The sequence below is a fragment of the Electrona antarctica genome (genome assembly GCF_951216825.1).
Source record: "Electrona antarctica genome assembly, contig: scaffold_94, whole genome shotgun sequence".
NCBI classification, from domain to species: domain Eukaryota; kingdom Metazoa; phylum Chordata; class Actinopteri; order Myctophiformes; family Myctophidae; genus Electrona; species Electrona antarctica.
The window spans coordinates 446,710-474,130 of record NW_027637548.1 but is presented as its reverse complement, the minus strand read 5'-3'; the positions used below and the strand labels follow the sequence as shown (position 1 = coordinate 474,130).

Genomic DNA, 27,421 nt, shown 5'->3' with positions numbered 1-27,421 from the left:
AACAACTTTAAAATGATTAATTTGTGAGTGTGAATAACAACAACTGTAAAATGATTAATTTGTGAGTGTGAATAACAACAACTGTAAAATGATTAATATGTGAGTGTGAATAACAACAACTTTAAAATGATTAATTTGTGAGTGTGAATAACAACAACTTTAAAATGATTAATTTGTGAGTGTGAATAACAACAACTGTAAAATGATTAATATGTGAGTGTGAATAACAACAACTGTAAAATGATTAATATGTGAGTGTGAATAAAAACAACTTTAAAATGATTAATTTGTGAGTGTGAATAACAACTGTAAAATGATTAATTTGTGAGTGTGAATAACAACAACTGTAAAATGATTAATATGTGAGTGTGAATAACAACAACTTTAAAATGATTAATTTGTGAGTGTGAATAACAACAACTTTAAAATGATTAATTTGTGAGTGTGAATAACAACTTTAGTGTGAACGTTGGTTTGCATCTGCAGAGGGATCGAAAAACGGTATTCATGTGCTTAGACACACAGACACAGAGACATACATGTGTCTGTGTCTGTATGCATGCATGCGTACAGTACAGCTTTCAGTACAGTATTCAGTTCAAACGGGTGTGATTTTATATTCCTCTCCTCTCCTCTCCTCTCCTCAGCCAATGGAACACAAACTCCACAGTGCGTCTCACTCCCTCCAGGCCACTCCCAACAGCACCATCCACAGCTTGGCTCCTCCCACTCACCCTCGCCTGGCTGACCTGTGGGGGGCGGGGCAGATGGAAGCCCACCAGGTACACACAGATAAATAATTACAGCGTCTTCAACCAACAACAGACTGGTCCATAACTAGTCCCACTAGGCTCCATAAGATGGCGTATACCTGTTCTCCAGTTAATCTTCCCGCAGCTTAAAGGCATCACGACATAAATAAATCACACCCGTGTGAAGCGAGGGGCGCTCTTATCATCTTACACCATCAATTACAACATAATGTGTGTTTAAGCAACGGGTGCTAATGTTTGTTGTAGTCCTCAACACAAACATTACATTTATCTTCATCGTCTATGAGGTGTTTTCTTAAACAAGCATCGTTGAAAGACAAACATTAAAGCTGTATATAGGAGGGGCTAGGGGAGGGGCCATAGATATATATAAGAAAGCTAGATGGCTCACCCGCGCCATCTCTCAATGGAGAGCGACGTTGCTACGTGGCGGCCATCTTACCTCGGGGCAGTATAACATTGTGTCTATGGGGCATTAAATAACCATAACTTGCTCAATTTTCAACCGATTTTCCAGTTTGGTTTGTTATAAACGTCAGAGACGTCCGCATACTTAAATGCTTTTATACAACGTTCATATAAAAAAACAAAATTAAGCAGATAAGCGTCCTGAATCATAGCCACGTTGACAACGTTTGTAATAAACCAACCCGTTTGTAAATCCGTCAAGGTTTGAGCGAGTTATGACTGTTTCTGTTTGAGCTGCCATTGAACATACTGTACTGTAGCCCCTAGCCCCTAACCCTTCACATGGAACACATCATGGCCCCTTCACATGGAACACATCATGGTCCCTTCACATGGCCCCTTCATATGGAACACATCATGGCCCCTTCACATGGAACACATCATGGTCCCTTCACATGGCCCCTTCACATGGAACACATCATGGCCCCTTCACATGGAACACATCATGGCCCCTTCACATGGAACACATCATGGCCCCTTCATGTGGCCCCTTCACATGGAACACATCATGGCCCCTTCACATGGAACACATCATGGCCCCTTCACGTGGCCCCTTCACATGGAACACATCATGGCCCCTTCACATGGAACACATCATGGCCCCTTCACATGGAACACATCATGGCCCCTTCACATGGAACACATCATGGCCCCTTCACATGGAACACATCATGGCCCCTTCACATGGAACACATCATGGCCCCTTCATGTGGCCCCTTCACATGGAACACATCATGGCCCCTTCACATGGAACACATCATGGCCCCTTCACGTGGCCCCTTCACATGGAACACATCATGGCCCCTTCACATGGAACACATCATGGCCCCTTCACATGGAACACATCATGGCCCCTTCACATGGAACACATCATGGCCCCTTCACATGGAACACATCATGGCCCCTTCACATGGAACACATCATGGCCCCTTCACATGGAACACATCATGGCCTCTTCACATGGCCCCTTCACATGGAACACATCATGGCCCCTTCACATGGAACACATCAGGCCCCTTCACATGGCCCCTTCACATGGAACACATCATGGCCCCTTCATATGGCCCCTTCACATGGAACACATCATGGCCCCTTCATATGGCCCCTTCACATGGAACACATCATGGCCCCTTCACATGGCCCCTTCACATGGCACACATCATGGCCCCTTCACATGCGTCTCCTGTTCAAGCCAATCAAACAATGCCATGGGGAAATGAACAGGACCCTCTAGTTAAAGGGTCACTTCACGCCTTTTGCAACCAGATCTTATTTTAATGATGTTTGGGACGGGAGACAAGAAACTCTTTCCTGGGGTTTTTATGTGGGTTTTATGTGGCTCCATATGATGTCATCGACACTGGGCTTACTTCCTTCCTGGACTACAATTCCCATAATGCTTTGGTGCACTGCTCCTCCTTGTGGACATGTAGTCCAGGAAATAAGTGAGCCCAGTGTCCCATGACATCATGGAGTCCATGGACACTTTGAAATACTAAAATATCTAAAAACGCAAATTACCCACATAAAAAACCCCAGCAAAGTGTTTCTTGTCTCCCAAACATCATTAAAATAAGATCTGGTTGCAAAAGGGGTGAAATGGCTCAGGGGTAGGGGTAGAGTGGTGCGGTGGCTCAGGGGTAGAGTGCCTGGATGGTAACCGTAAGGTTGCCAGTTCGAACCCGGGCTCCCGCAGAGTTACTGTCGAAGTGTCCTTGAGCAAGACACTGAACCCCTAATTGCTCCCGATGTGCTAGTTGGTGCCTTGCATGGTTTCCGCTGCCATCGGTGTATGTATGTGTGTGTGAATGGGTGAATGTAATGCACAATCTCTGTAAAGTGCCTTGGATAAAGGCGCTATATAAATGCACCATTTACCATTTACCATTTTTAAAGATGGAGTGCCACAATTTTTGTATTTTTCCAGTTTTTCATGTGTCTATGAGGTGACAGTAGTTCATTAGACACCCTGGAGTCGTTTTTATGTGCAATGGTGAATTAACTTTGTATTTAGTGTTTCTTCCTGGAGGCTGAACCCTTGACAGTCAAACGGGCCAATGAAATAAACAGTAATATAGTGACATCACATTATCAGCCCCTCCCCTAACCCCTCCCCCTTTATCATACAACTACAGCTGTGGGTGCGGCTTCAGTTCAGGTGAATCACCACCCATCACCACCCACCAGGCAAACCAGGCATACTTAATGAACTGGTGGGGGTGCCCACATAAAAACAACATTTTAACAAATACTGTACACTTGCAAAAATTATACCTCCTTATATAACAATAAGACCTGATGATCATGTTTTAGGGTGGAAAAAAATCACGGCACTCCATCTTTAAGTAGTTGAGTTGAGTAGCCTACTATACTACTTCCCACCACTGCCACCAGGTGGAGCTAGCGGGCCAGCTGGGTGGACTGATGGCCGACATGGTGGGGGGCGTGGTGGAGACGCTGGAGGCGGAGTCTGAAGGAACCTCGGAGCAGCCAGAGGAGGAAGAGGAAGAGGAGGAGGAGCTGACCAGGGTGAGGCATTCATTTATCAGACGCTCTTAATCCAGAGCGATTTACAGTAAGGTAAATACAGCAAAATACATAGAAATAGTCATCAATAATCATATGTATAAACAGGCGGAATATAACTATGCATTATACACTAGTGCTATGTCTACAAAAATTATATCTAAATTATATAAGTTGAGCCTTTTTGCATACGCCTGTAAGGTCGTTGAGGCTATATGGAAAGTTCTACGCCGGGCTAAGATGGCGGAAGGACCCATGTATATACATATATATGCACGTGCGTGCGTGCGTGCGTGCGTGCGTGCGTTCGTGCGTGTCCCCTACCCTAGGGGACACGGGGAGAACATGTGAGGGTACCTACCCTAGGGGACACGGGGAGAACATGTGAGGGTACCTACCCTAGGGGACACGGGAAGAACATGTGAGGGTACCTACCCTAGGGGACACGGGGAGAACATGTGAGGGTACCTACCCTAGGGGACACGGGGAGAACCCCTGCCCTAGGGGACACGGGGAGAACATGTGAACTCCACACAGAAAGGCCCTTTCGCCCCTTTTGCGTTTGATGAATTGTCGCCACCCCTTTTCTGATTCTGACTTCCTGTTTCTCTTCGACAGCTGGACGAGGTGACGCTAATGCTGGAGCCGCCGGAGCGCTGCTCTTTGACCCCGTCCCCGCTGAGGGGGGAGGAGTCTTTAACCCCGCCCCCCCTGAGGGACGAGGAGCCACAGCAGCAGCAGTCGTCCGCGGAACCCGTCGGCGAGCGGACGTCGAGCGACGTCGCAAACTGCGTCGTCCAATCGGAGCAGGAGGAGAAGGTCGAGAAGTCGGAAGCGACGAGGAGGTCGTCGGCGGCGGTGAAGAAAGCAACGATGGCGGCAGCAGAGGACGGTTCGAAGGTCGTTGTCATGGCAACCAACTAACTGAGAGTGGGAGGAGTCGCCATTGACCCCCATCGGGGGCGGGGCCTAAAGTCATGGGGGGGAGGGGGGGTAGGGGGGAAGAACTGGAATTAATTGCTCCCAATAATCATCCAATCAAAGATCTTGTAATCCCTACCCTCCCCGGCCCCCACACCTAAGTTACGCCTTGGGCTGGCCCATATGACGTCAAATCAAGATCCACCATTTTCAAACTTTTGCCTCATTTGCGATGTTATGTCGGCATTAATTTACTTACGAAAAGTTAGAATATGGAGATAAGAGGTTTCTACCCGACAGCAACGCGCCGATGAGCGAGATCGTGTAAGATCGTGTAAGATCGTGTAAGATCGTGTAAGATCGTGTAAGATCGTGTCGCTTACAATGTAAGCGACACGATTCTATAAATGGTCTATGGTTCTATAAATGTGGGTTTTGACATTATTTCCAATTGGCCAGCCCAAGCTCCGCCCCTACAAATGTAGCCACTTTGAGATGAAGGAGTTGAGGGAAGACTTTGTCGGAAAACGTAGACACTGCGTCAGCTCATAAGAGGACCAATCAGAAAACTATGTGAGCTCACGAGAGGACCAATCAGAAAACTACGTGAGCTCACGAGAGGACCAATCAGAAAACTACGTGAGCTCACGAGAGGACCAATCAGAACACTACGTGAGGTCACGAGAGGACCAATCAGAAAACTACGTGAGCTCACGAGAGGACCAATCAGAAAACTACGTGAGCTCACGAGAGGACGATTCAGAAAACTATGTGAGCTCACGAGAGGACCAATCAGAACACTACGTGAGGTCACGAGAGGACCAATCAGAAAACTACGTGAGCTCACGAGAGGACCAATCGGAAAACTACGTGAGCTCACGAGGACCAATCAGAACACTACGTGAGCTTACGGGACCAATGACAGCAGGAGGAAAACAAAGCCTGGTTTTCATTCCAATGGAGGCCACGCCTACTATAGAATTCTACTAAGTTGTTTCCGGCTGTGTGTGTTTTTTAAATTTTTAAATGGTATTTATTTCCCCGGGTTGGCACTGCTTTGTCTTTGTTTCCCCACCTCAAAGCTGTCAGCTGATTGGAGGATGGCCGAGTCTATAGGCTTGGCCAGCTGATTGGAGGATGGCCGAGTCTATAGGCTTGGCCAGCTGATTGGAGGATGGAGGAGTCTATAGGCTTGGCCAGCTGAATGGAGGATGGAGTCTATAGGCTTGGCCAGCTGAAATGAGGATGGAGGAGTCTATAGGCTTGGCCAGCTGATTGGAGGATGGAGGAGTCTATAGGCTTGGTCAGCTGATTGGAGGATGGCCGCGTCTATAGGCTTGGCCAGCTGAATGGAGGATGGAGGAGTCTATAGGCTTGGCCAGCTGAATGGAGGATGGAGGAGTCTATAGGCTTGGCCAGCTGATTGGAGGATGGCCGCGTCTATAGGCTTGGCCAGCTGATTGGAGGATGGCCGAGTCTATAGGCTTGGCCAGCTGAATGGAGGATGGAGTCTATAGGCTTGGCCAGCTGATTGGAGGATGGAGGAGTCTATAGGCTTGGCCAGCTGAATGGAGGATGGCCGAGTCTATAGGCTTGGCCAGCTGAATGGAGGATGGAGGAGTCTATAGGCTTGGCCAGCTGATTGGAGGATGGAGGAGTCTATAGGCTTGGCCGGCTGAATGGAGGATGGAGGAGTCTATAGGCTTGGCCAGCTGAATGGAGGATGGAGGAGTCTATAGGCTTGGCCAGCTGAATGGAGGATGGAGGAGTCTATAGGCTTGGCCAGCTGAATGGAGGATGGAGGAGTCTATAGGCTTGGCCAGCTGAATGGAGGATGGAGGAGTCTATAGGCTTGGCCAGCTGATTGGAGGATGGCCGCGTCTATAGGCTTGGCCAGCTGATTGGAGGATGGAGTCTATAGGCTTGGCCAGCTGATTGGAGGATGGCCGAGTCTATAGGCTTGGCCAGCTGAATGGAGGATGGAGTCTATAGGCTTGGCCAGCTGATTGGAGGATGGAGGAGTCTATAGGCTTGGCCAGCTGAATGGAGGATGGCCGAGTCTATAGGCTTGGCCAGCTGATTGGAGGATGGAGGAGTCTATAGGCTTGGCCAGCTGAATGGAGGATGGAGGAGTCTATAGGCTTGGCCAGCTGATTGGAGGATGGAGGAGTCTATAGGCATGGCCAGCTGAATGGAGGATGGAGGAGTCTATAGGCTTGGCCAGCTGAATGGAGGATGGAGGAGTCTATAGGCTTGGCCAGCTGAATGGAGGATGGAGGAGTCTATAGGCTTGGCCAGCTGAATGGAGGATGGAGGAGTCTATAGGCTTGGCCAGCTGAATGGAGGATGGAGGAGTCTATAGGCTTGGCCAGCTGATTGGAGGATGGCCGCGTCTATAGGCTTGGCCAGCTGATTGGAGGATGGAGTCTATAGGCTTGGCCAGCTGAATGGAGGATGGAGTCTATAGGCTTGGCCAGCTGATTGGAGGATGGAGTCTATCGGCTTGGCCAGCTTATTGGAGGATGGAGTCTATAGGCTTGGCCAGCTGAATGGAGGATGGAGGAGTCTATAGGCTTGGCCAGCTGATTGGAGGATGGAGGAGTCTATAGGCTTGGCCAGCTGAATGGAGGATGGAGTCTGTAGGCTTGGCCAGCTGAATGGAGGATGGAGTCTATAGGCTTGGCCAGCTGAATGGAGGATGGAGGAGTCTATAGGCTTGGCCAGCTGAATGGAGGAGTCTATAGGCTTGGCCAGCTGATTGGAGGATGGAGGAGTCTATAGGCTTGGCCAGCTGAATGGAGGATGGAGGAGTCTATAGGCTTTGCCAGCTGTTTGGAGGATGGAGGAGTCTATAGGCTTGGCCAGCTGAATGGAGGATGGAGGAGTCTATAGGCTTGGCCAGCTGAATGGAGGATGGAGGAGTCTATAGGCTTGGCCAGCTGATTGGAGGATGGAGGAGTCTATAGGCTTGGCCAGCTGAATGGAGGATGGAGGAGTCTATAGGCTTGGCCAGCTGAATGGAGGATGGAGGAGTCTATAGGCTTGGCCAGCTGAATGGAGGATGGAGGAGTCTATAGGTTTGGCCAGCTGATTGGAGGATGGAGGAGTCTATAGGCTTGGCCAGCTGATTGGAGGATGGAGGAGTCTATAGGCTTGGCCAGCTGATTGGAGGATGGAGGAGTCTATAGGCTTGGCCAGCTGAATGGAGGATGGAGGAGTCTATAGGCTTGGCCAGCTGATTGGAGGATGGAGGAGTCTATAGGCTTGGCCAGCTGAATGGAGGATGGAGGAGTCTATAGGCTTGGCCAGCTGATTGGAGGATGGCCGCGTCTATAGGCTTGGCCAGCTGATTGGAGGATGGCCGCGTCTATAGGCTTGGCCAGCTGATTGGAGGATGGCCGCGTCTATAGGCTTGGCCAGCTGATTGGAGGATGGCCGAGTCTATAGGCTTGGCCAGCTGATTGGAGGATGGCCGAGTCTATAGGCTTGGCCAGCTGATTGGAGGATGGCCGAGTCTATAGGCTTGGCCAGCTGATTGGAGGATGGCCGAGTCTATAGGCTTGGCCATATAGTGCTGTTCCAAAACAATGTGTTCCACGAAGTATACTTGAAGAAACCCGTTGGATTCATTCTGACCCGAGAGGAATCGTTTTGGCGACGGATGTATGAAAATCAGGCAATAATCACCAGTAGGTAACTCATCACTCCAATGCAACCCACTGACTGCCATCAGGAAACGTAGAGAGGTCCGACGTGTTGTCCGACTATTACTAACCCTAAATCTGACCCTAACTGTAACTGTAATCCTAACCAGCTCAGTCTTAACCGGCCACGTAAGTCCCCTAACCTCAGTCATATCAGTCTTAACAAGCCACGTAATTCCCCTAACCTCATATCAGTCTTAACCGGCCACGTACATCCCCTAACCTCATATCAGTCTTAACCGGCCACGTAAGTCCCCTAACCTCAAGTCCCCTAACCACATATCAGTCTTAACCAGCCACGTAAGTCCCCTAACCTCAAGTCCCCTAACCACATATCAGTCTTAACCAGCCACGTAAGTCCCCTAACCTCAAGTCCCCTAACCTCATATCAGTCTTAACCGGCCACGTAAGTCCCCTAACCTCAAGTCCCCTAACCACATATCAGTCTTAACAGTTTGACGGCCGAGAATTGTTTACTCCAGTGTTCCGATGCTGCGTAATACGACATCCCGCTATTTGTTTTATGTGTCTAAATCGTTGTTTGGACTACAACTTGCTCTGCACTTTGGTTTCGTTTCGCATTGTCATGGCCGCTGGTGCATCTGATCATAACAAGACGAACAACCATTTTTTACCCGATTTTCACGGATCAAGCGCCCAAATACTTCAGCGTATGCTCCAAAGGTATGTAAGTCCCCTAACCTCATAACAGTCTTAACCGGCCACGTAAATCCCCTAATCTCATATCAGTCTTAACCAGCCACGTAAGTCCCCTAACCTCATATCAGTCTTAACTAGCCATGTAAGTCCCCTAACCTCATAACAGTCTTAACCAGCCGCGTAAGTCCCCTAACCTCATTCATATCAGTCTTAACTGGCCACGTAAATCCCCTAACCTCATAACAGTCTTAACCAGCCATGTAAGTCCCCTAACCTCAGTCATATCAGTCGTAACTGGCCACGTAAGTCCCCTAACCTCATATCAGTCTTAACCGGCCACGTAAGTCCCCTAACCTCAAGTCCCCTAACCACATATCAGTCTTAACCAGCCACGTAAGTCCCCTAACCTCAAGTCCCCTAACCTCATATCAGTCTTAACCGGCCACGTAACGCCAGGGCTCCACCGGACGCGTTGCGTCTCCGTCGCGTGCGTCAAAAAACGCACCGGTTCAATTTTAATGCACGCGTCGCGTCTCCGTCAACGCAACGCAACGCGGGCAGTGGAGCCACCCTTCATTGATTAAAAAGGGAACATTCCCTGACGGTGACGGAGACGCGACGCTGACGCGCCCGGTGGAGCCCGGCCGTAAGTCCCCTAACCTCAAGTCCCCTAACCACATATCAGTCTTAACGAACCATGCAAGTCAGTTTCACGATGTTTTCGCTTTGGCCGCAGTAATTTCACTTCCGTGTTTCCCAATCGCAGCCTGTAGGCTCCAGTTTACCGGCTCCAGTTTACTGGCTCCAGTTTACCGGCTCCAGTTTACCGGCTCCAGTTTACTGGCTCCATAGTTTACTGGCTCCATAGTTTACCGGCTCCAGTTTACTGGCTCCATAGTTTACCGGCTCCATTGCATTCGAGTGATACATATAACCCACCGGTGTTTATGGGTTGATGACATTGGAAGTGGGTGATTTTGGAGGAGAATCTGGGCAACGCTGGCAGCCTCATATCCGCTGGAGACCGGATCACCAAACTGCAGAAGGGAGTTGATCCCATGCAGGCTATAACTACAGTACATGTACAGTACATGACAATGGAACACTCCAATACGAGGACACGGGAGTCACAGAACGTACACTACTTACTGACTGCTGAAAAAACAAGGAAGCTTAGAGATGGGTATGGTCACGTGACTGGCACCAGTGGTGTGCACAGACATTTAGAGGGGCAGGTGCTCAAGTTAAAAAAGGGCACCTTGTGCAGCGCGTGGAACCGGCCGGTTGCCTTAATCCATTTTGGGCGGGAACCCCTTTTGGTGTTAACATTATGTTATGCTTTAGCTATTGAAAAATAGCAGATCTACAAGCTCATAGCGAGTGGCGCGCTATGAGCTTGTAGGTCTGCTATTTTTGAAAAATCAAAAAAAAAAAGAGAGAAAAAAATGTTTTTTTTTTTCTTTCTTTTTTCAAAAGGGCACATTGCCAAAAGGGCAGGGGGTGCTCTAGCACCCCCTAGTGTCTATCTGTGCACGCCACTGACTGGCACTGCGTGAAAAGAGGCAATTATGGGCACTAGATTTGCCCGTAAACCTCAAGTTTAGCAGCATATACAGTAATATACGGTAATATACAGGTGTGATGGTGCAATTCGGTTGTTTACCAGAGTTTGTTGGAAAGTTTAACGGGAGTTTCCTGTAATATAAACATCCTTGCACCATGACACTTTCATGGACACTTTCATGGGAGCCAAACTCACACCGGAAGTTCAATGAATACATGGCAGTGAATGGAGCCGGCTGGACCAGCTCATAACTAATATTATTGCTGAACAATTGAGACCTTTGTCATATAATCGGTTCAGGAATATAAAAGAAGACATATCACAGGTTGTTTTCTAATGACTTACTTTTCGATGTGCACAGCAGAGTGCACAGTATGTAATTTTATCTGAGGATCTAAACAGCAGCAGGTATCGTTTCTGAAAATTACACAGTGTCCATCCATCCATACATCTTCAACCGCTTCTCCGTAGTCGGGTCGCGGGGGCAACAGCTCCACCAGAGTGCTCCAGATTTCCCTCTCCAGAGCAACATTAGTGACTTCCTCCTGGGGGATCCCGAGACGTTCCAAGGCCAGTGAGTTGATGTGTTTCCTCCAACTGCGCCTTGGTCTGCCCCGGGGTCTCGCAACACAGCAGACAATGTGTTATATTTCTTCTGTTGTTTTCCAGAAGCCATTGCTTTACACAAGATATCCGTCATTCAGAAATAGTGTTTGTTCATGAGTTGGTCACTGAGCTCTCATTGACTCCAGTGCATTCAGCCGAATTTCTGGGTGTAGTTTGGCTCCCATGAAAGCGTCCATGAAAGTATCATGGCGCAGCCCAGTCACGTGACCATGTCCTTTCCTTCTCAAAGCTTCCTTGGTGAAAAGCCAGGATGTTCACAAGGTTTAGACCAATCAGAACGTACATTACTCACTGACTGCTGAAAAACCAGGATGTTCACATGGTTTGGACCAATCACACTCAATTAACCCATTATGTCACTGTCACACTGGAATGACAACAACGATGGAGCAGTGTTGATTTTGTCGACTAAAACTATGATGAAAAATATCTGTCGACTACCTTTTTTCACTGACAAACTACGTTAACGAAGCTATGAGGACTAAGACTAAATATATTGACGATTTTGTCAATAATAAAGACTAAAATGTTAGTGGAGAAGAGATCCGTCGTTTTATGTTTGGTTGTGCTCTGGAAATAGCAGATCTACAAGCTCACAACACGTCTGTAGATCGGTCACGTTCAGCGTGCGTGTGTAAAGTGTAAAATCAGCCATTACGACGCGATCAAGGCGATTTAAACTAAAACATTTCCGATGACTAAAGTATGACTAAAACTTAACAGAAATGAAAAATTGAATCAAAATGTATCGTCAAAATCAACCTGGAGGAAGATGGAGGCAGAAAGACGGGGAAAGTCGTGTGTGAGTTGTTGAACCATGAGATGGAACCAAGTGGACTCACACACTGTGAGTTGTTGAACCATGAGATGGAACCAAGTGGACTCACACACTGTGAGTTGTTGAACCATGAGATGGAACCAAGTGGACTCACACACTGTGAGTTGTTGAACCATGAGATGGAACCAAGTGGACTCACACACTTACACACTGTGAGTTGTTGAACCATGAGATGGAACCAAGTGGACTCACACACTTACACACTGTGAGTTGTTGAACCATGAGATGGAACCAAGTGGACTCTTACACACTGTGAGTTGTTGAACCATGAGTGGACACACAGATGGAACCAAGTGGACTCACACACTTACACACTGTGAGTTGTTGAACCATGAGTGAACACACAGATGAAACCAAGTGGACTCTTACACACTGTGAGTTGTTGAACCATGAGATGAAACCAAGTGGACTCTCACACACTTACACACTGTGAGTTGTTGAACCATGATATGAAACCAAGTGGACTCTTACACACTTACACACTGTGAGTTGTTGAACCATGAGTGAACACACAGATGAAACCAAGTGGACTCTTACACACTGTGAGTTGTTGAACCATGAGTGAACAGAACACACAGATGAAACCAAGTGGACTCTTACACACTGTGAGTTGTTGAACCATGAGTGAACAGAACACACAGATGAAACCAAGTGGACTCTTACACACTGTGAGTTGTTGAACCATGAGATTAAACCAAGTGGACTCTCACACACTTACACACTGTGAGTTGTTGAACCATGAGTGAACACACAGATGAAACCAAGTGGACTCTTACACACTTCTCTGGTTAAATTAAAGAACATTCCAAATTAACTAATTCTACAAATCTCTTCTAAATCATGACAGTTCTCTGAAAAACCCTCATGTTTCTGTGTGTCAGTGGTTCTCAAACATTTTCACGCCAAGGACCCCCAAAAATATATGTAATTGGCCGCCGACCCCCATCTGAAAATATGTTGTTCCAGGGAGGAAAGCAAAGATTTGAGTTAAAAACGTTCACCCTGAACGAATATTATATTCAAACATTTGAGCCATGTACATTTTCAAGATTTTATTTAAAAAATAGCAGACCTACAAGCTCGTAGCGCGGCACTCGGTGCCGCGCTACGAGCTTGTAGATCTGCTATTTTTCAATAGCTAAAGTATGACATAATGCCTAAAAACACCAAAAGTGGTTCCCGTCCAGAATGGGTTAATTAGAGTTAAACTAACATATACTATAGGGAAGGGGTTCCCAAGGTGGGGTCCGGGGACCCCTAGGGGTACTTCAGGGAGTTCATATTAGACATAGTTTATTGAACATTATGGGTCTGTAACTCAGAGAGTGTACAAATGGAACCAAATGGACCCTTATGGGTCTGTAACTCAGAGTGCAGTACAAATGGAACCAAATGGACCCTTATGGGTCTGTAACTCAGAGAGTGTACAAATGGAACCAAATGGACCCTTATGGGTCTGTAACTCAGAGAGTGTACAAATGGAACCAAATGGACCCTTATGGGTCTGTAACTCAGAGAGTGTACAAATGGAACCAAATGGACCCTTATGGGTCTGTAACTCAGAGAGTGTACAAATGGAACCAAATGGACCCTTATGGGTCTGTAACTCAGAGTGCAGTACAAATGGAACCAAATGGACCCTTATGGGTCTGTAACTCAGAGAGTGTACAAATGGAACCAAATGAACCCTAACAGGTCCATTTGTACACTCACAGAGTTAAATTAACAGTGGTTTTACAATATAAATTGGGGTCCCAGAGATAGAAATGCCATTTAATCTGGGGTCCGTAGCATAATGCGTGTGAAACTGGGGGTCCATGAAATTAATAGTTTCGGAATCACTGCTAGAGCCCTACAAATCCTCCCTTATCGGGGTCACTGGCATATGTTTTCAAATGGGGGGTCCGTGGCCTAATAAATGTTGATTTGGGGGTCCTTGACACGATAGAGTTTGGGGACCAGTGCTATTGGGTACAACAACCACAACACAAGGTGCATGCTATTGAACAGTGACCTCGCCCAACAATTATAACAATATACACCACAACATACCAAGTAATAATATATACTTTCTTTTATAAATAAAAAACACCAATAAACCAATACTATTTGTATGAAAGTTATGGAATGTATGTATAGTGTGTATGTGCATTTGTATACGAGTGTAGCCGTTTGTGTTCAAATATATATTCTGGGGGAAAAAGAAACCTCCTTGTTCTGTTCTTGTTCTGTTCTGACCCATTTGTGTGTGTGTGTGTGTGTGTGTGTGTGTGTGTGTGTGTGTGTGTGTGTGTGTGTGTGTGTGTGTGTGTGTGTGTGTGTGTGTGTGTGTGTGTGTGTGTGTGTGTGTGTGTGTGTGTGTGTGTGTGTGTGTGTGTGTGTGTGTGTGTGTGTGTGTGTGTGTGTGTGTGTGTGTGTGTGTGTGTGTCCATGGTGGGACTTGGAACACAATTAAGTTTTACAGTTGCTGAGAGTTGCCACCAGAGGGCAGCAGTGCAGCATCATATGAATCCTTTAGATTGGGCCTCCATTCTGGCTTCTCTTTCTCTCTCTCTCTCTCTCTCTCTCTCTCTCTCTCTCTCTCTCTCTCTCTGTCTCTCACGATTTTTCACATTTGTTCTTCACACAAATTCACACAAATCCAGTATTTTCTTCTGCTTTCTTCTCTTTTTGAGTGGTGCAAACCACTCCAATAACCAGCTTTGTCTGTATACGTGTTTGTATACGTGTTTGTGTCTGTGTTTGTGTCTGTGTTTGTGTGTACCTGTAGTCCTGTACGTGGGGCTCAAAAGAATGAGCATGGTTCCTATGGTCACTGACATTACGTCAGACCACAGCTGATCAGGCTATATAAGACCTTGCACCACTCAGTTCACACGGGTGTGATTTTTTTACAATACGTTTTCATCTTATACTCTTTTCAATACAGTAGCAAAATGGACAGGAAACGCATAACTTCTCTAAAGATCCTGCATTTTCTTCTGTTTTGAGGCTTTTATTTTTTGCATCGTGATACTTTATTTTATTTGTATTAAATTATTTTTAACTGTCACCATGTTTGAATCGATTTGAATCGATTTACATGACATTGTTAAACATGCCTATAGATGTTCATAATCATCAAATCAAATCAAATCAAACTTTATTTATAAAGCACATTTACAAAGACCAAGGGTCAACCAAAGTGCTGTACAGGATCAGGTAAAAGAAAAAAATAAGACAAAAATAGCATGGTATAACAACACAAACAAAAGAGCAACAAATTACACAGTTGTAGTACAATAGAGAAAAACCAAACATTAAAATCAAGAATCAAATAGAGTTAAAAGCCATGGAGAAAAAAAACGAGTTTTAAGAGAGGACTTGAAAGCTCCTATAGGGAGCGAGCGGACCTAATCCGCAGGGGCAGACGGTTCCAGAGTTTGGGGCCGGCCACTGAGAAAGCTCGGTCACCTCTAGACCTGTACTTAGTTGAGGGCATAGTCAGAAGCAGCTGGTCAGCTGACCTCAAGGACCTGGCTGGGGTGTATGGATTTAAAAGGAGTGATAGATACTGAGGAACGAGCCCGTTTAGGGCTTTAAAAACAAATAATAAAATCTTGAAATCTATTCTAAATCTAACAGGTAGCCAGTGTGGAGTGTGGCGAGGACCGCGGTAATATGTTCACGCCTCCTCGTGGTGATGAGGACTTGAGGAGGCGGGCGGCAGCGTTCTGTACAAGCTGGAGGCGTCTGAGGGCAGACTGGTCAATGCCTACAGTATGTACAATGAGCTGGAGGCGTCTGAGGGCAGACTGGTCAATGCCTACAGTATGTACAATGAGCTGGAGGCGTCTGAGGACAGACTGGTCAATGCGTATGTACAATGAGTTGCAGTAATCAAGCCTCGATGAAATAAAGGCATGATTTGATTTGATTTGATCAGTGCCCATACCCGAGGCGGGGTTGGCGAAAGGGCCTTTCTGTGTGGAGTTTGCATGTTCTCCCCATGTCCCCTAGGGTAGGTACCCTCACATGTTCTCCCCGTGTCCCCTAGGTTAGGTACCCTCACATGTTATCCCCGTGTCCCCTAGGGTAGGTACCCTCACATGTTCTCCCCGTGTCCCCTAGGTTAGGTACCCTCACATGTTCTCCCCGTGTCCCCTAGGTTAGGTACCCTCACATGTTATCCCCGTGTCCCCTAGGGTAGGTACCCTCACATGTTCTCCCCGTGTCCCCTAGGGTAGGTACCCTCACATGTTCTCCCCGTGTCCCCTAGGGTAGGTGCCCTCACATGTTCTCCCCATGTCCCCTAGGGTAGGTGCCCTCACATGTTCTCCCCATGTCCCCTAGGGTAGGTACCCAAAACATACATTATTTATTCTAGTTGGGCGTCCACTGACTCTCCTTTTACAACTTGTAGATCAGCTATTTCCTGTAGCAACTGTGCTGTACTGTAGCAGCTCAACCATGGCTAGCATACTGTGCCACCTGCTGGCTCACCATGGTATTACAATCTGTCTTGTTGTGACCCCATTGTCACATGTCTCTGTCTCATGAAAGTAAACATTAACAATAATAACAATATAGCTGCAAGCAGCGATAAGGTGGGACCAAGAAAGAAGACAATACGCAATAAGAACAATATGCACAAATAAGACTGACGAGCTGAGTTGTCAGTACCCGGGTTAGAACCAACAACATTGTGGTCCAAGGGCAAGAGCTCTACTTACTGAGCTAGAGCTTCATGGAGACAATCAGTTACTCATTTAATTTCATTTAATTTCATATTTATTTATTTCATTTCAGTAATGGTTTTACATGATTATATTCATTTTTACTTTGTACTTATTTTTTACATATTCCATACCAGAAAAGAAAAGGAGCAGGAAGAAGATAAATCTAATTTAGACCTGCCCCTATCATTAAAAAAAAAAACATCTAATTGATGCTGCCACCAACCATACATTTTATATCACCATGATTACATCAAATAAAAAAGAATGAAAAAACAACAAAGACAAAGAACATAGAGCTCAACAAGAGAACAAACAAAAAACGCTGAGGAAACAAAAGAACACTTATATGATGTTATATCTAACCTTCTAATTCATATTTTATATTTTTTTCTTTTTTAAACACTTTCTTAAACTGAAACACTGTTGTACAACTCTTCAACTCCTGGTTTTGTGAATTCCATGACTTTATACGTGTAACAGAAGTGCACATTTGTTTTAGTGTAGTCCGAGCGAACAGATGTTTAAAATCATGTCTTCTTCTGTGGTCCTCATCCTCCGAGCTAAACACAAATTACTTCTGTAACTGTATTGGTAATGATTTGTTTTTCGCTCTGAACACCACTAATAATGTTCGGAATTCAACCAAATCCATGATTTTCAAAACACCTGATAACTTAAAAAGCCTATTGGTGTGTGCTCTGAAATCTTCTTTATACATGATTCTTAACGCTCTTTTTTGTAACATAATCAAAGGAATCATATTACTCTTGAATGAGTTACCCCATACTTCCAAACAGTAAATAAAATATGGTAAAACCAGTGTACAATACAACATCCTCAATAAATTCGTATCCAAATCATATTTTACTTTGTTCAAAATAAAAAAGACTTTTGGCCACCTTGGCTTTTATATATGCTATATGATTTTTCCATGATAATTTCTCATCTAATATAACACCCAAAAACCTAAATTAATTCACTCTTTCAATATTCACTCCATCTATAGTGAGATTAATTTCATCCTTTTTCAAATTAGAGAAAATCATAAACTTGTTTTTTTTTCAAATGCAATGATAACTTATTTTTATTAAACCACCTTTTTAATTTAACCATTTTATTTGTAATGCTTTCTGCTACACTTTTTAAGTTATCCCCTGAACAAAATAAATTACTGTCGTCTACGAACAAAACAAACTGCAATAACTTTGACACTTCACAAATATCATGAATATACAAAATAAAAAGTTTAGGTCCCAAGACCGAGCCTTGTGGTACCCCACATTCAAGCTTCATAGAATCCGATTTATGACCCTCCAACTGTACATATTGTTGCCTGTTGTGAAGGTAACTGATTAACCAATCTAGAACTACACCTCTTACCCCATAATTATTCAATTTAGATATTAAAATAGTATGATCAATTGTGTCAATAAAGACCCCTATTGTGTGTTTATGATTATCTATTGCTGTTGTTATTTCATCGGTTATTTTCATGAGTGCCAGAGCTGTGGACCGATTGGTCCGAAAGCCATTGTTAACAGAGAAAATATTCAGTGTTAGTTCAGCATAGGTACTCAAACTTCGAAATTAGCAGATCTACATGCTCATAACATGTCCCGGTACGGTACGGTACGGTATTACACTATTTCACTTATTACACTATTACACTATTACACTATTGCACTTATTACACTATTACACTATTACACTATTGCACTTCCCGTTGGGGAAAAAGTCCCAAAAGTCCCGTTGGGGAAAAAGTCTTGTTGGGGAAAAAGTCTCTTTGGGGAAAAAGTCCCGTTGGGGAAAAAGTCCCGTTGGAAAAAAAGTCCAAAAATGGTTCATGAGCTATGCGTTAAAGGACCAAGTCCTGTCAGGACTGCTGGGTCCTTTAATTATGTATTCTAGTTGGAAGTCCACTCTCCTTTCACAGACTGAACTTGTAGATCAGCTATTGTTGCAGAATGTCCACCTATGATGTCATGAGGACAGGTTCATGTGGGAGACGGCAGGCGAGACGAACAAGGATCTGATGATTTGATCCACTGACAGCAGGCCAGGGGACCTGTGATTTCAGGTGATTTGATCCACTGACAGCAGGCCAGGGGACCTGTGATTTCAGGTGATTTGATGCACTGACAGCAGGGACCTGTGATTTCAGGTGATTTGATCCACTGACAACAGGGACCTGTGATTTCAGGTGATTTGATCCACTGACAACAGGGACCTGTGATTTCAGGTGATTTGATCGTGTGTGTGTGCTTGCGCACAGGGTGTGTGACGCGTCAGTGCAGTAGTACTGTGTAGAAGTGCTTGTAGTTAGTGCATGTTGCATGCTGCTCCTGCTTGCTACTTTCTGCTTTCAGCTACTGCCACCGGCTAGCCCCCCATGCGGGGGGTGAAAAGAGGAGCCGAGTGCGTAAGCCTCCTCTGCCGGTACACAGCCTCAACATCACCAAGACTCCTGCAGTGCCTCCTCGTGGCCACACACGGATAGCATTGTAAAGTCAACCATGGATAGTCTAGTCATTGCAAATCCTATACTTCCAGCGGCGGGAGTCCGCAGGAGCCTAGCAGCGGACCGTAGTGCTGGCACTTATTACACTATTACACTATTACACTATTGCACTTCCCGTTGGGGAAAAAGTCCCAAAAGTCCCGTTGGGGAAAAAGTCTTGTTGGGGAAAAAGTCTCTTTGGGGAAAAAGTCCCGTTGGGGAAAAAGTCCCGTTGGAAAAAAAGTCCAAAAATGGTTCATGAGCTATGCGTTAAAGGACCAAGTCCTGTCAGGACTGCTGGGTCCTTTAATTATGTATTCTAGTTGGAAGTCCACTCTCCTTTCACAGACTGAACTTGTAGATCAGCTATTGTTGCAGAATGTCCACCTATGATGTCATGAGGACAGGTTCATGTGGGAGACGGCAGGCGAGACGAACAAGGATCTGATGATTTGATCCACTGACAGCAGGCCAGGGGACCTGTGATTTCAGGTGATTTGATCCACTGACAGCAGGCCAGGGGACCTGTGATTTCAGGTGATTTGATGCACTGACAGCAGGGACCTGTGATTTCAGGTGATTTGATCCACTGACAACAGGGACCTGTGATTTCAGGTGATTTGATCCACTGACAACAGGCCAGGGGACCTGTGATTTCAGGTGATTTGATCCACTGACAACAGGGACCTGTGATTTCAGGTGATTTGATCCACTGACAACAGGGACCTGTGATTTCAGGTGATTTGATCCACTGACAGCAGGCCAGGGGACCTGTGATTTCAGGTGATTTGATCCACTGACAGCAGGCCAGGGGACCTGTGATTTCAGGTGATTTGATCCACTGACAACAGGGACCTGTGATTTCAGGTGATTTGATCGTGTGTGTGTGCTTGCGCACAGGGTGTGTGACGCGTCAGTGCAGTAGTACTGTGTAGAAGTGCTTGTAGTTAGTGCATGTTGCATGCTGCTCCTGCTTGCTACTTTCTGCTTTCAGCTACTGCCACCGGCTAGCCCCCCATGCGGGGGGTGAAAAGAGGAGCCGAGTGCGTAAGCCTCCTCTGCCGGTACACAGCCTCAACATCACCAAGACTCCTGCAGTGCCTCCTCGTGGCCACACACGGATAGCATTGTAAAGTCAACCATGGATAGTCTAGTCATTGCAAATCCTATACTTCCAGCGGCGGGAGTCCGCAGGAGCCTAGCAGCGGACCGTAGTGCTGGTCCTCCTCCGGGGGGACAACATGACGACTGGACCTTAAACCCGCGAGGGAGGGTTCAGTCCGAAAACAGCACACGGTCTAATGCAATGTTGCGTTGCAGGAAACCATTTATAATGGGAACCTTCAATGCATGCACAGTCAGAGAAGATGGGAGGTTGGAGGAGCTCACACACTGTGCAGAGAGCAGAGGAGTGGAGATCCTGGGAGTCCAGGAGCACAGAAGGGTGCATGATGAGATTACCATCAAATACTGCAAGGTAGAGAGTTACACCTTCGTCACCTCCTCGGCATGGCGGAACGAAGCCCAGGCAGCAACCGGAGGTGTGGGGCTAGAGCACGCAAGACGCTGCGGAAAACCCACCGATTCTCAGAGAGGATCCTCATCGCCGAGTTTGATAGCAGTCCAGTAACAACCATCATGGCAGTGTATTCACCCACCAACGTGGCGTCAGTCGAGGAAGCGGAGAAGTTTTACAGGGACCTAGCAACGGCAGTCCGTAGCGTCCCTGCACACAACTTTCTTGCGATTCTGGGGGACTTTAACGCAAGACTTGGACGAAAGGACGTACCATACACTTACCATGAGGACACAAACCGGAATGGAGCGTACCTTTCCGCACTACTGCTGGAACAAGAACTACTGGCTGTAAACACCATGTTCAGGAAAAGAATGGGCAAAAGATGGACCTTCCAGGACCGGCCTACTGGTATGAGACGTCAACTAGACTACATACTAGTGAGAAGAAAATGGAGGAATTCCATCTTGAACGCGGAACCCTACAACACCTTCAACTCTGTGGGTTCTGACCACCGGGTGGTATCCATGAGAGTGAGGTTGAGTCTAAGGATCCCAAAACCGAGCCCCATGGTACGCCATGACTGGAGGACATTCTCTGCAAACCCTGAACTACAAGCCAGACACACAGCAGAGTTCAAGGACCTCGTTCACATACAGGATGTGAAGGAGGAACCAGGCGCATGGTACATGAAGTTCATGGAAGCACACAAGGCTGCAACAGCGAGGGATGTGCCGGTGATGCAGAAGACCAGAGGCCCCACAAGATCAAAACACCCGGATGTCATGGCAGCACGTCAAAGAGTAGAGGAAGCACACCACGCATTCGATCAAATACCGTCCGCAGAACAACGCGAGACACTGAAGGAGGCCAAGCGACTTCTCTTCGCCGAGTATGATAAAATCAAGGGTGAGGAGCTGATGCAAAAAGTCAGCAGAGTGGAAGCTGCTCATGGAGAATTCCAGTACAGCGAGTCATGGAGGGTGATCAACGAGATGTGTGGAAGGAAAAGACCAAAAGAGGGACAGGTGGCAGGAAACAGCCCAGAAGAGAGAGTGACCACCTGGTTAACTCACTTCAGGAACCTCCTTGGCACACACCAGACAGTGGAAGGTGCTGAGAAGGAAATACCTGCAGTCCTAGAGGATCTCTACATTCATGACGGCCCTTTCACAGCAGGAGAGTTTGCCAAGGTCAAAGCCTCCCTAAGGCAGGGGAAAAGTGCTGGACCTGACGGCGTTCCACCTGAGGTCATCAAGAACTGCAACCTTGATGAAGTCATCTTGGAGATCTGCAACCAGGCTCTAATGAAAAACATCATGCCAGAAATATGGTCTCTCTCTCACATCATCCCTGTACCAAAATCTGGAGATCTCTCAAAACCTGACAACTACCGTGGTATCAGACTGACCTGTATCATTGCAAAAATGTTTAACCGCATGATACTGAACAGGATAAGGAGCGCAATCGACCCCCACCTCAGGGAAAACCAAAATGGATTCCGAGAGGGGAGAACCACCTTAGCACAGATCCTTGCGCTAAGAAGGATCATTGAGGAGGTAAAGAGGAGCAACCTAGCAGCAGTGCTATGCTTCATAGACTTCAGAAAGGCCTTTGACTCAATCCATAGAGGAAAGATGATGAGAATACTCAAGGCCTACGATGTCCCTCCGAAACTGCTCCGAGCCATTGAGACCATGTACACAGGAACGAGAGCCCGAGTGACAACGCCGGACGGTAACAGCGATGAATTCGACATCCAAACCGGAGTGCTGCAGGGAGACACCCTAGCCCCCTTCCTTTTTATAATAGTATTGGACTATGCTCTGAGACAAGCTATTAAAGGAAGGGAGTCGGAGCTCGGCTTCACTATCGTACCCAGAAGGTCTACGAGACACCCTGCAGAAACCCTCACAGACCTGGACTATGCTGATGACATCTGCCTGCTATCTGACCAAGTAAAGCAGGCACAGGCTCTCCTGACCAGAGTGGAGTTGGAGTGCGCTAAAGTTGGCCTCGGGCTAAATGCAAAGAAAACCAAGGTCATAACCTATAACATCCCCCAAGAACATCTGCCCCTAACAACAATAGAGGGTACTGCGCTAAAGGAAGTCAGTGACTTTAAATATCTGGGCGCATGGGTCGGCTCCACAGAGAAGGACCTTAAAGTGAGGAAAGCACTTGCCTGGAGAGCTCTTAATGGTATGACCAGTGTGTGGAAATCCAACCTCCCCCGACATATCAAGATCAGTTTCTTCGCTGCGACCGTGGAGTCTGTTCTCCTCTATGGCTGTGAATGCTGGACACTAACACAAGCCCTACAGAAATCCCTGGATGGATGCTACACCAGAATGTTGCGTGTGGTTCTGAACATCAACCAGGACGAGCACATCACCAACAAGCGTCTGTATGGAGCATTACCAAGTGTATCAGAGAAGATAGCAGTAAGGAGGATGAGACTAGCTGGCCACTGCCACCGACACCAAGAACTCCCGGCCAAAAAGCTTGTACTGTGGTTACCAACACACGGGCATCGATCGAGAGGACGCCCCACACCTACCTATGTGGACGTACTAAAGAAAGATGCTGGTGCAGAAAGCACAAATGAGCTGGCCAGATGTATGGAGAACCGAGATGACTGGAGACGCCGATGGAGGGCTCGTCTGAGGACGACGTAGAGAGAGACAGCAGGGACCTGTGATTTCAGGTGATTTGATCCACTGACAACAGGCCAGGGGACCTGTGATTTCAGGTGATTTGATCCACTGACAACAGGGACCTGTGATTTCAGGTGATTTGATCCACTGACAGCAGGCCAGGGGACCTGTGATTTCAGGTGATTTGATCCACTGACAACAGGGACCTGTGATTTCAGGTGATTTGATCCACTGACAACAGGGACCTGTGATTTCAGGTGATTTGATCCACTGACAACAGGGACCTGTGATTTCAGGTGAGGATCATCTTAGCCATTTTAGTAATGAATGAATAAACTGAAAAGGACATTATTACCATTAGTATACCTTTTTGGAGGTGAGATTTTTTTTTAAGCCTTGATCTTTCTCAAATTTAAGAAAGAAACAGAGACACCAGCATGTCCACACTGGAGACAGAGACACCAGCATGTCCACACTGGAGACAGAGACACCAGCATGTCCACACTGGAGAAAGAGACACCAACATGTCCACACTGGATACAGAGACACCAGCATGTCCACACTGGAGACAGAGACACCAGCATGTCCACACTGGATACAGAGACACCAGCATGTCCACACTGGATACAGAGACACCAGCATGTCCACACTGGATACAGAGACACCAGCATGTCCACACTGGATACAGAGACACCAGCATGTCCACACTGGATACAGAGCCACCAGCATGTCCACACTGGATACAGAGACACCAGCATGTCCACACTGGAGACAGAGCCACCAGCATGTCCACACTGGAGACAGAGACACCAGCATGTCCACACTGGATACAGAGACACCAGCATGTCCACACTGGATACAGAGACACCAGCATGTCCACACTGGATACAGAGACACCAGCATGTCCACACTGGAGACAGAGACACCAGCATGTCCACACTGGAGACAGAGACACCAGCATGTCCACACTGGAGACAGAGACACCAGCATGTCCACACTGGATACAGAGACACCAGCATGTCCACACTGGATACAGAGACACCAGCATGTCCACACTGGAGACAGAGACACCAGCATGTCCACACTGGATACAGAGCCACCAGCATGTCCACACTGGAGACAGAGACACCAGCATGTCCACACTGGATACAGAGACACCAGCATGTCCACACTGCACACAGAGACACCAGCATGTCCACACTGGGCAAGGAGACACCAGCATGTCCACACTGGAGACAGAGACACCAGCATGTCCACACTGGATACAGAGACACCAGCATGTCCACACTGGAGACAGAGACACCAGCATGTCCACACTGGGTAAGGAGACACCAGCATGTCCACACTGGATACAGAGACACCAGCATGTCCACACAGGGTAAGGAGACACCAGCATGTCCACACTGGATACAGAGACCCCAGCATGTCCACACTGCATGTCCACACTGGGTAAGGAGACACCAGCATGTCCACACTGCACACAGAGACACCAGCATGTCCACACTGGGTAAGGAGACACCAGCATGTCCACACTGCACACAGAGACACCAGCATGTCCACACTGGGGAAAAACATCTGTTTGTAAACAAGAGCTTCTGTTTGTAAACAAGAGCTTCTGTTTGTAAACAAGAGTTTCTGTTTGTAAACAAGAGCTTATGTTTGTAAACAAGAGCTTATGTTTGTAAACAAGAGTTTCTGTTTGTAAACAGTGTGACAATAGCTTCTGTTTGTAAACAAGAGCTTCTGTTTGTAAACAAGAGCTTATGTTTGTAAACAAGAGTTTATGTTTGTAAACAAGAGCTTATGTTTGTAAACAAGAGCTTCTGTTTGTAAACAAGAGCTTCTGTTTGTAAACAAGAGCTTCTGTTTGTAAACAAGAGCTTCTGTTTGTAAACAGTGTGACAAGAGCTTCTGCCGGATAGATAGTCTGACGACACACCAGCTTATCCACAGTGGAGAGAAACCTTTACACTGTAAACAATGTGACAGGAGTTATACTGCATCACTGCACTGTAAACAATGTGACAGGAGTTTCACTGCATCACTGCACTGTAAACAATGTGACAGGAGTTTCACTGCATCACTGCACTGTAAACAATGTGACTGCATCACTGCACTGTAAACAATGTGACAGGAGTTTCACTGCATCACTGCACTGTAAACAATGTGACAGGAGTTTCACTTTATCACTGCACTGTAAACAATGTGACAGGAGTTTCACTGCATCACTGCACTGTAAACAATGTGACAGGAGTTATACTGCATCACTGCACTGTAAACAATGTGACAGGAGTTTCACTGCATCACTGCACTGTAAACAATGTGACAGGAGTTTCACTGCATCACTGCATGAAGCATCGCCAGCGTATTCACACTGGGGGGAAAAAGCATTCCTTTGTAAACAGTGTGATAAAGAGCTTCAGTCTATTAGGTGGGAGCCACTTCTGCCTTGCTTTGGGAACTCACCCTGCAGGCTCGTTCCTGCAGCATCGCAGGCGTGCATTAAACCACCCCCTCTCTGCATTAATGACGTTAAACCACCCCCTCTCTGCATTAATGACGTTAAGCCACCCCCTCTCTGCATTAATGACGTTAAACCATTGTGTAATATTGCTTAAATATATATACACACGACCAGTCAGTGCAAATCGGCATGTTGGGCATGAAATGAAATGAAATGATTACTATATTTACCCAGGGTATCTGGGCTAAGCTCAAGAACTTGTTTCCAGCCAGGCCCTGCTCATAGAACATTTCATCGTAGTGGTTCAATGCCTTGTTCAAGGGCACTTCAGCGGTGGTAATTTTAACGTGTCGGACCGCTGATTCGAACTGGCGGCCTTCCGGTATCAAGACCGCTCCGCAATCCGTTCGGCCACCGCTGCCATGGGACCCCCATATTATATGAATGCCCTTTCCCTCTCTCTCTCTCTCTCTCTCTCTGTCTCTCTCTCTCTCTCTCTCTCTGTCTCTGTCTCTGTCTCTGTCTCTGTCTCTGTCTCTGTCTCTCTCTCTCTCTCTCTCTCTCTCTCTCTCTCTCTCTCTCTCTCTCTCTCTCTCTCTCTCTCTCTCTCTCTCTCAGAGACACCAGCATGTCCACACTGGGTACAGAGACACCAGCATGTCCACACTGGATACAGAGCCACCAGCATGTCCACACTGGATACAGAGACACCAGCATGTCCACACTGGATACAGAGCCACCAGCATGTCCACACTGGAGACAGAGACACCAGCATGTCCACACTGGATACAGAGACACCAGCATGTCCACACTGGATACAGAGACACCAGCATGTCCACACTGGATACAGAGACACCAGCATGTCCACACTGGAGACAGAGACACCAGCATGTCCACACTGGGTACAGAGACACCAGCATGTCCACACTGGATACAGAGCCACCAGCATGTCCACACTGGATACAGAGACACCAGCATGTCCACACTGGAGACAGAGACACCAGCATGTCCACACTGGGTAAGGAGACACCAGCATGTCCACACTGGAGACAGAGACACCAGCATGTCCACACTGGATACAGAGACACCAGCATGTCCACACTGCACACAGAGACACCAGCATGTCCACACTGGGTAAGGAGACACCAGCATGTCCACACTGGAGACAGAGACACCAGCATGTCCACACTGGAGACAGAGACACCAGCATGTCCACACTGGGTAAGGAGACACCAGCATGTCCACACTGGGGAAAAACATCTGTTTGTAAACAAGAGCTTCTGTTTGTAAACAAGAGCTTCTGTTTGTAAACAAGAGCTTCTGTTTGTAAACAAGAGTTTCTGTTTGTAAACAAGAGCTTATGTTTGTAAACAAGAGTTTCTGTTTGTAAACAGTGTGACAATAGCTTCTGTTTGTAAACAAGAGCTTCTGTTTGTAAACAAGAGCGTATGTTTGTAAACAAGAGCTTATGTTTGTAAACAAGAGTTT

The 27,421-nt window shown here is 46.6% G+C and overlaps 1 protein-coding gene across 2 annotated transcripts in view; it reads left to right on the top strand.

Annotated features, from left to right (window-relative positions):
• The first annotated feature begins 4,633 nt into the window (after positions 1–4,633).
• The window catches only part of LOC306918851 (glyceraldehyde-3-phosphate dehydrogenase-like), a 63,460-nt gene continuing 40,672 nt past the window's right edge, over positions 4,634–27,421 (top strand). The window contains exon 1 of one of the 2 annotated variants that reach the window (XM_079531705.1): positions 4,634–4,667. The gene's annotated coding sequence lies outside the window, so the exon portion shown is untranslated. Of the gene's footprint in view, positions 4,668–15,725; positions 15,841–27,421 lie in introns of those variants that run through there. The other variant, XM_079531706.1, reaches the window with a different exon arrangement.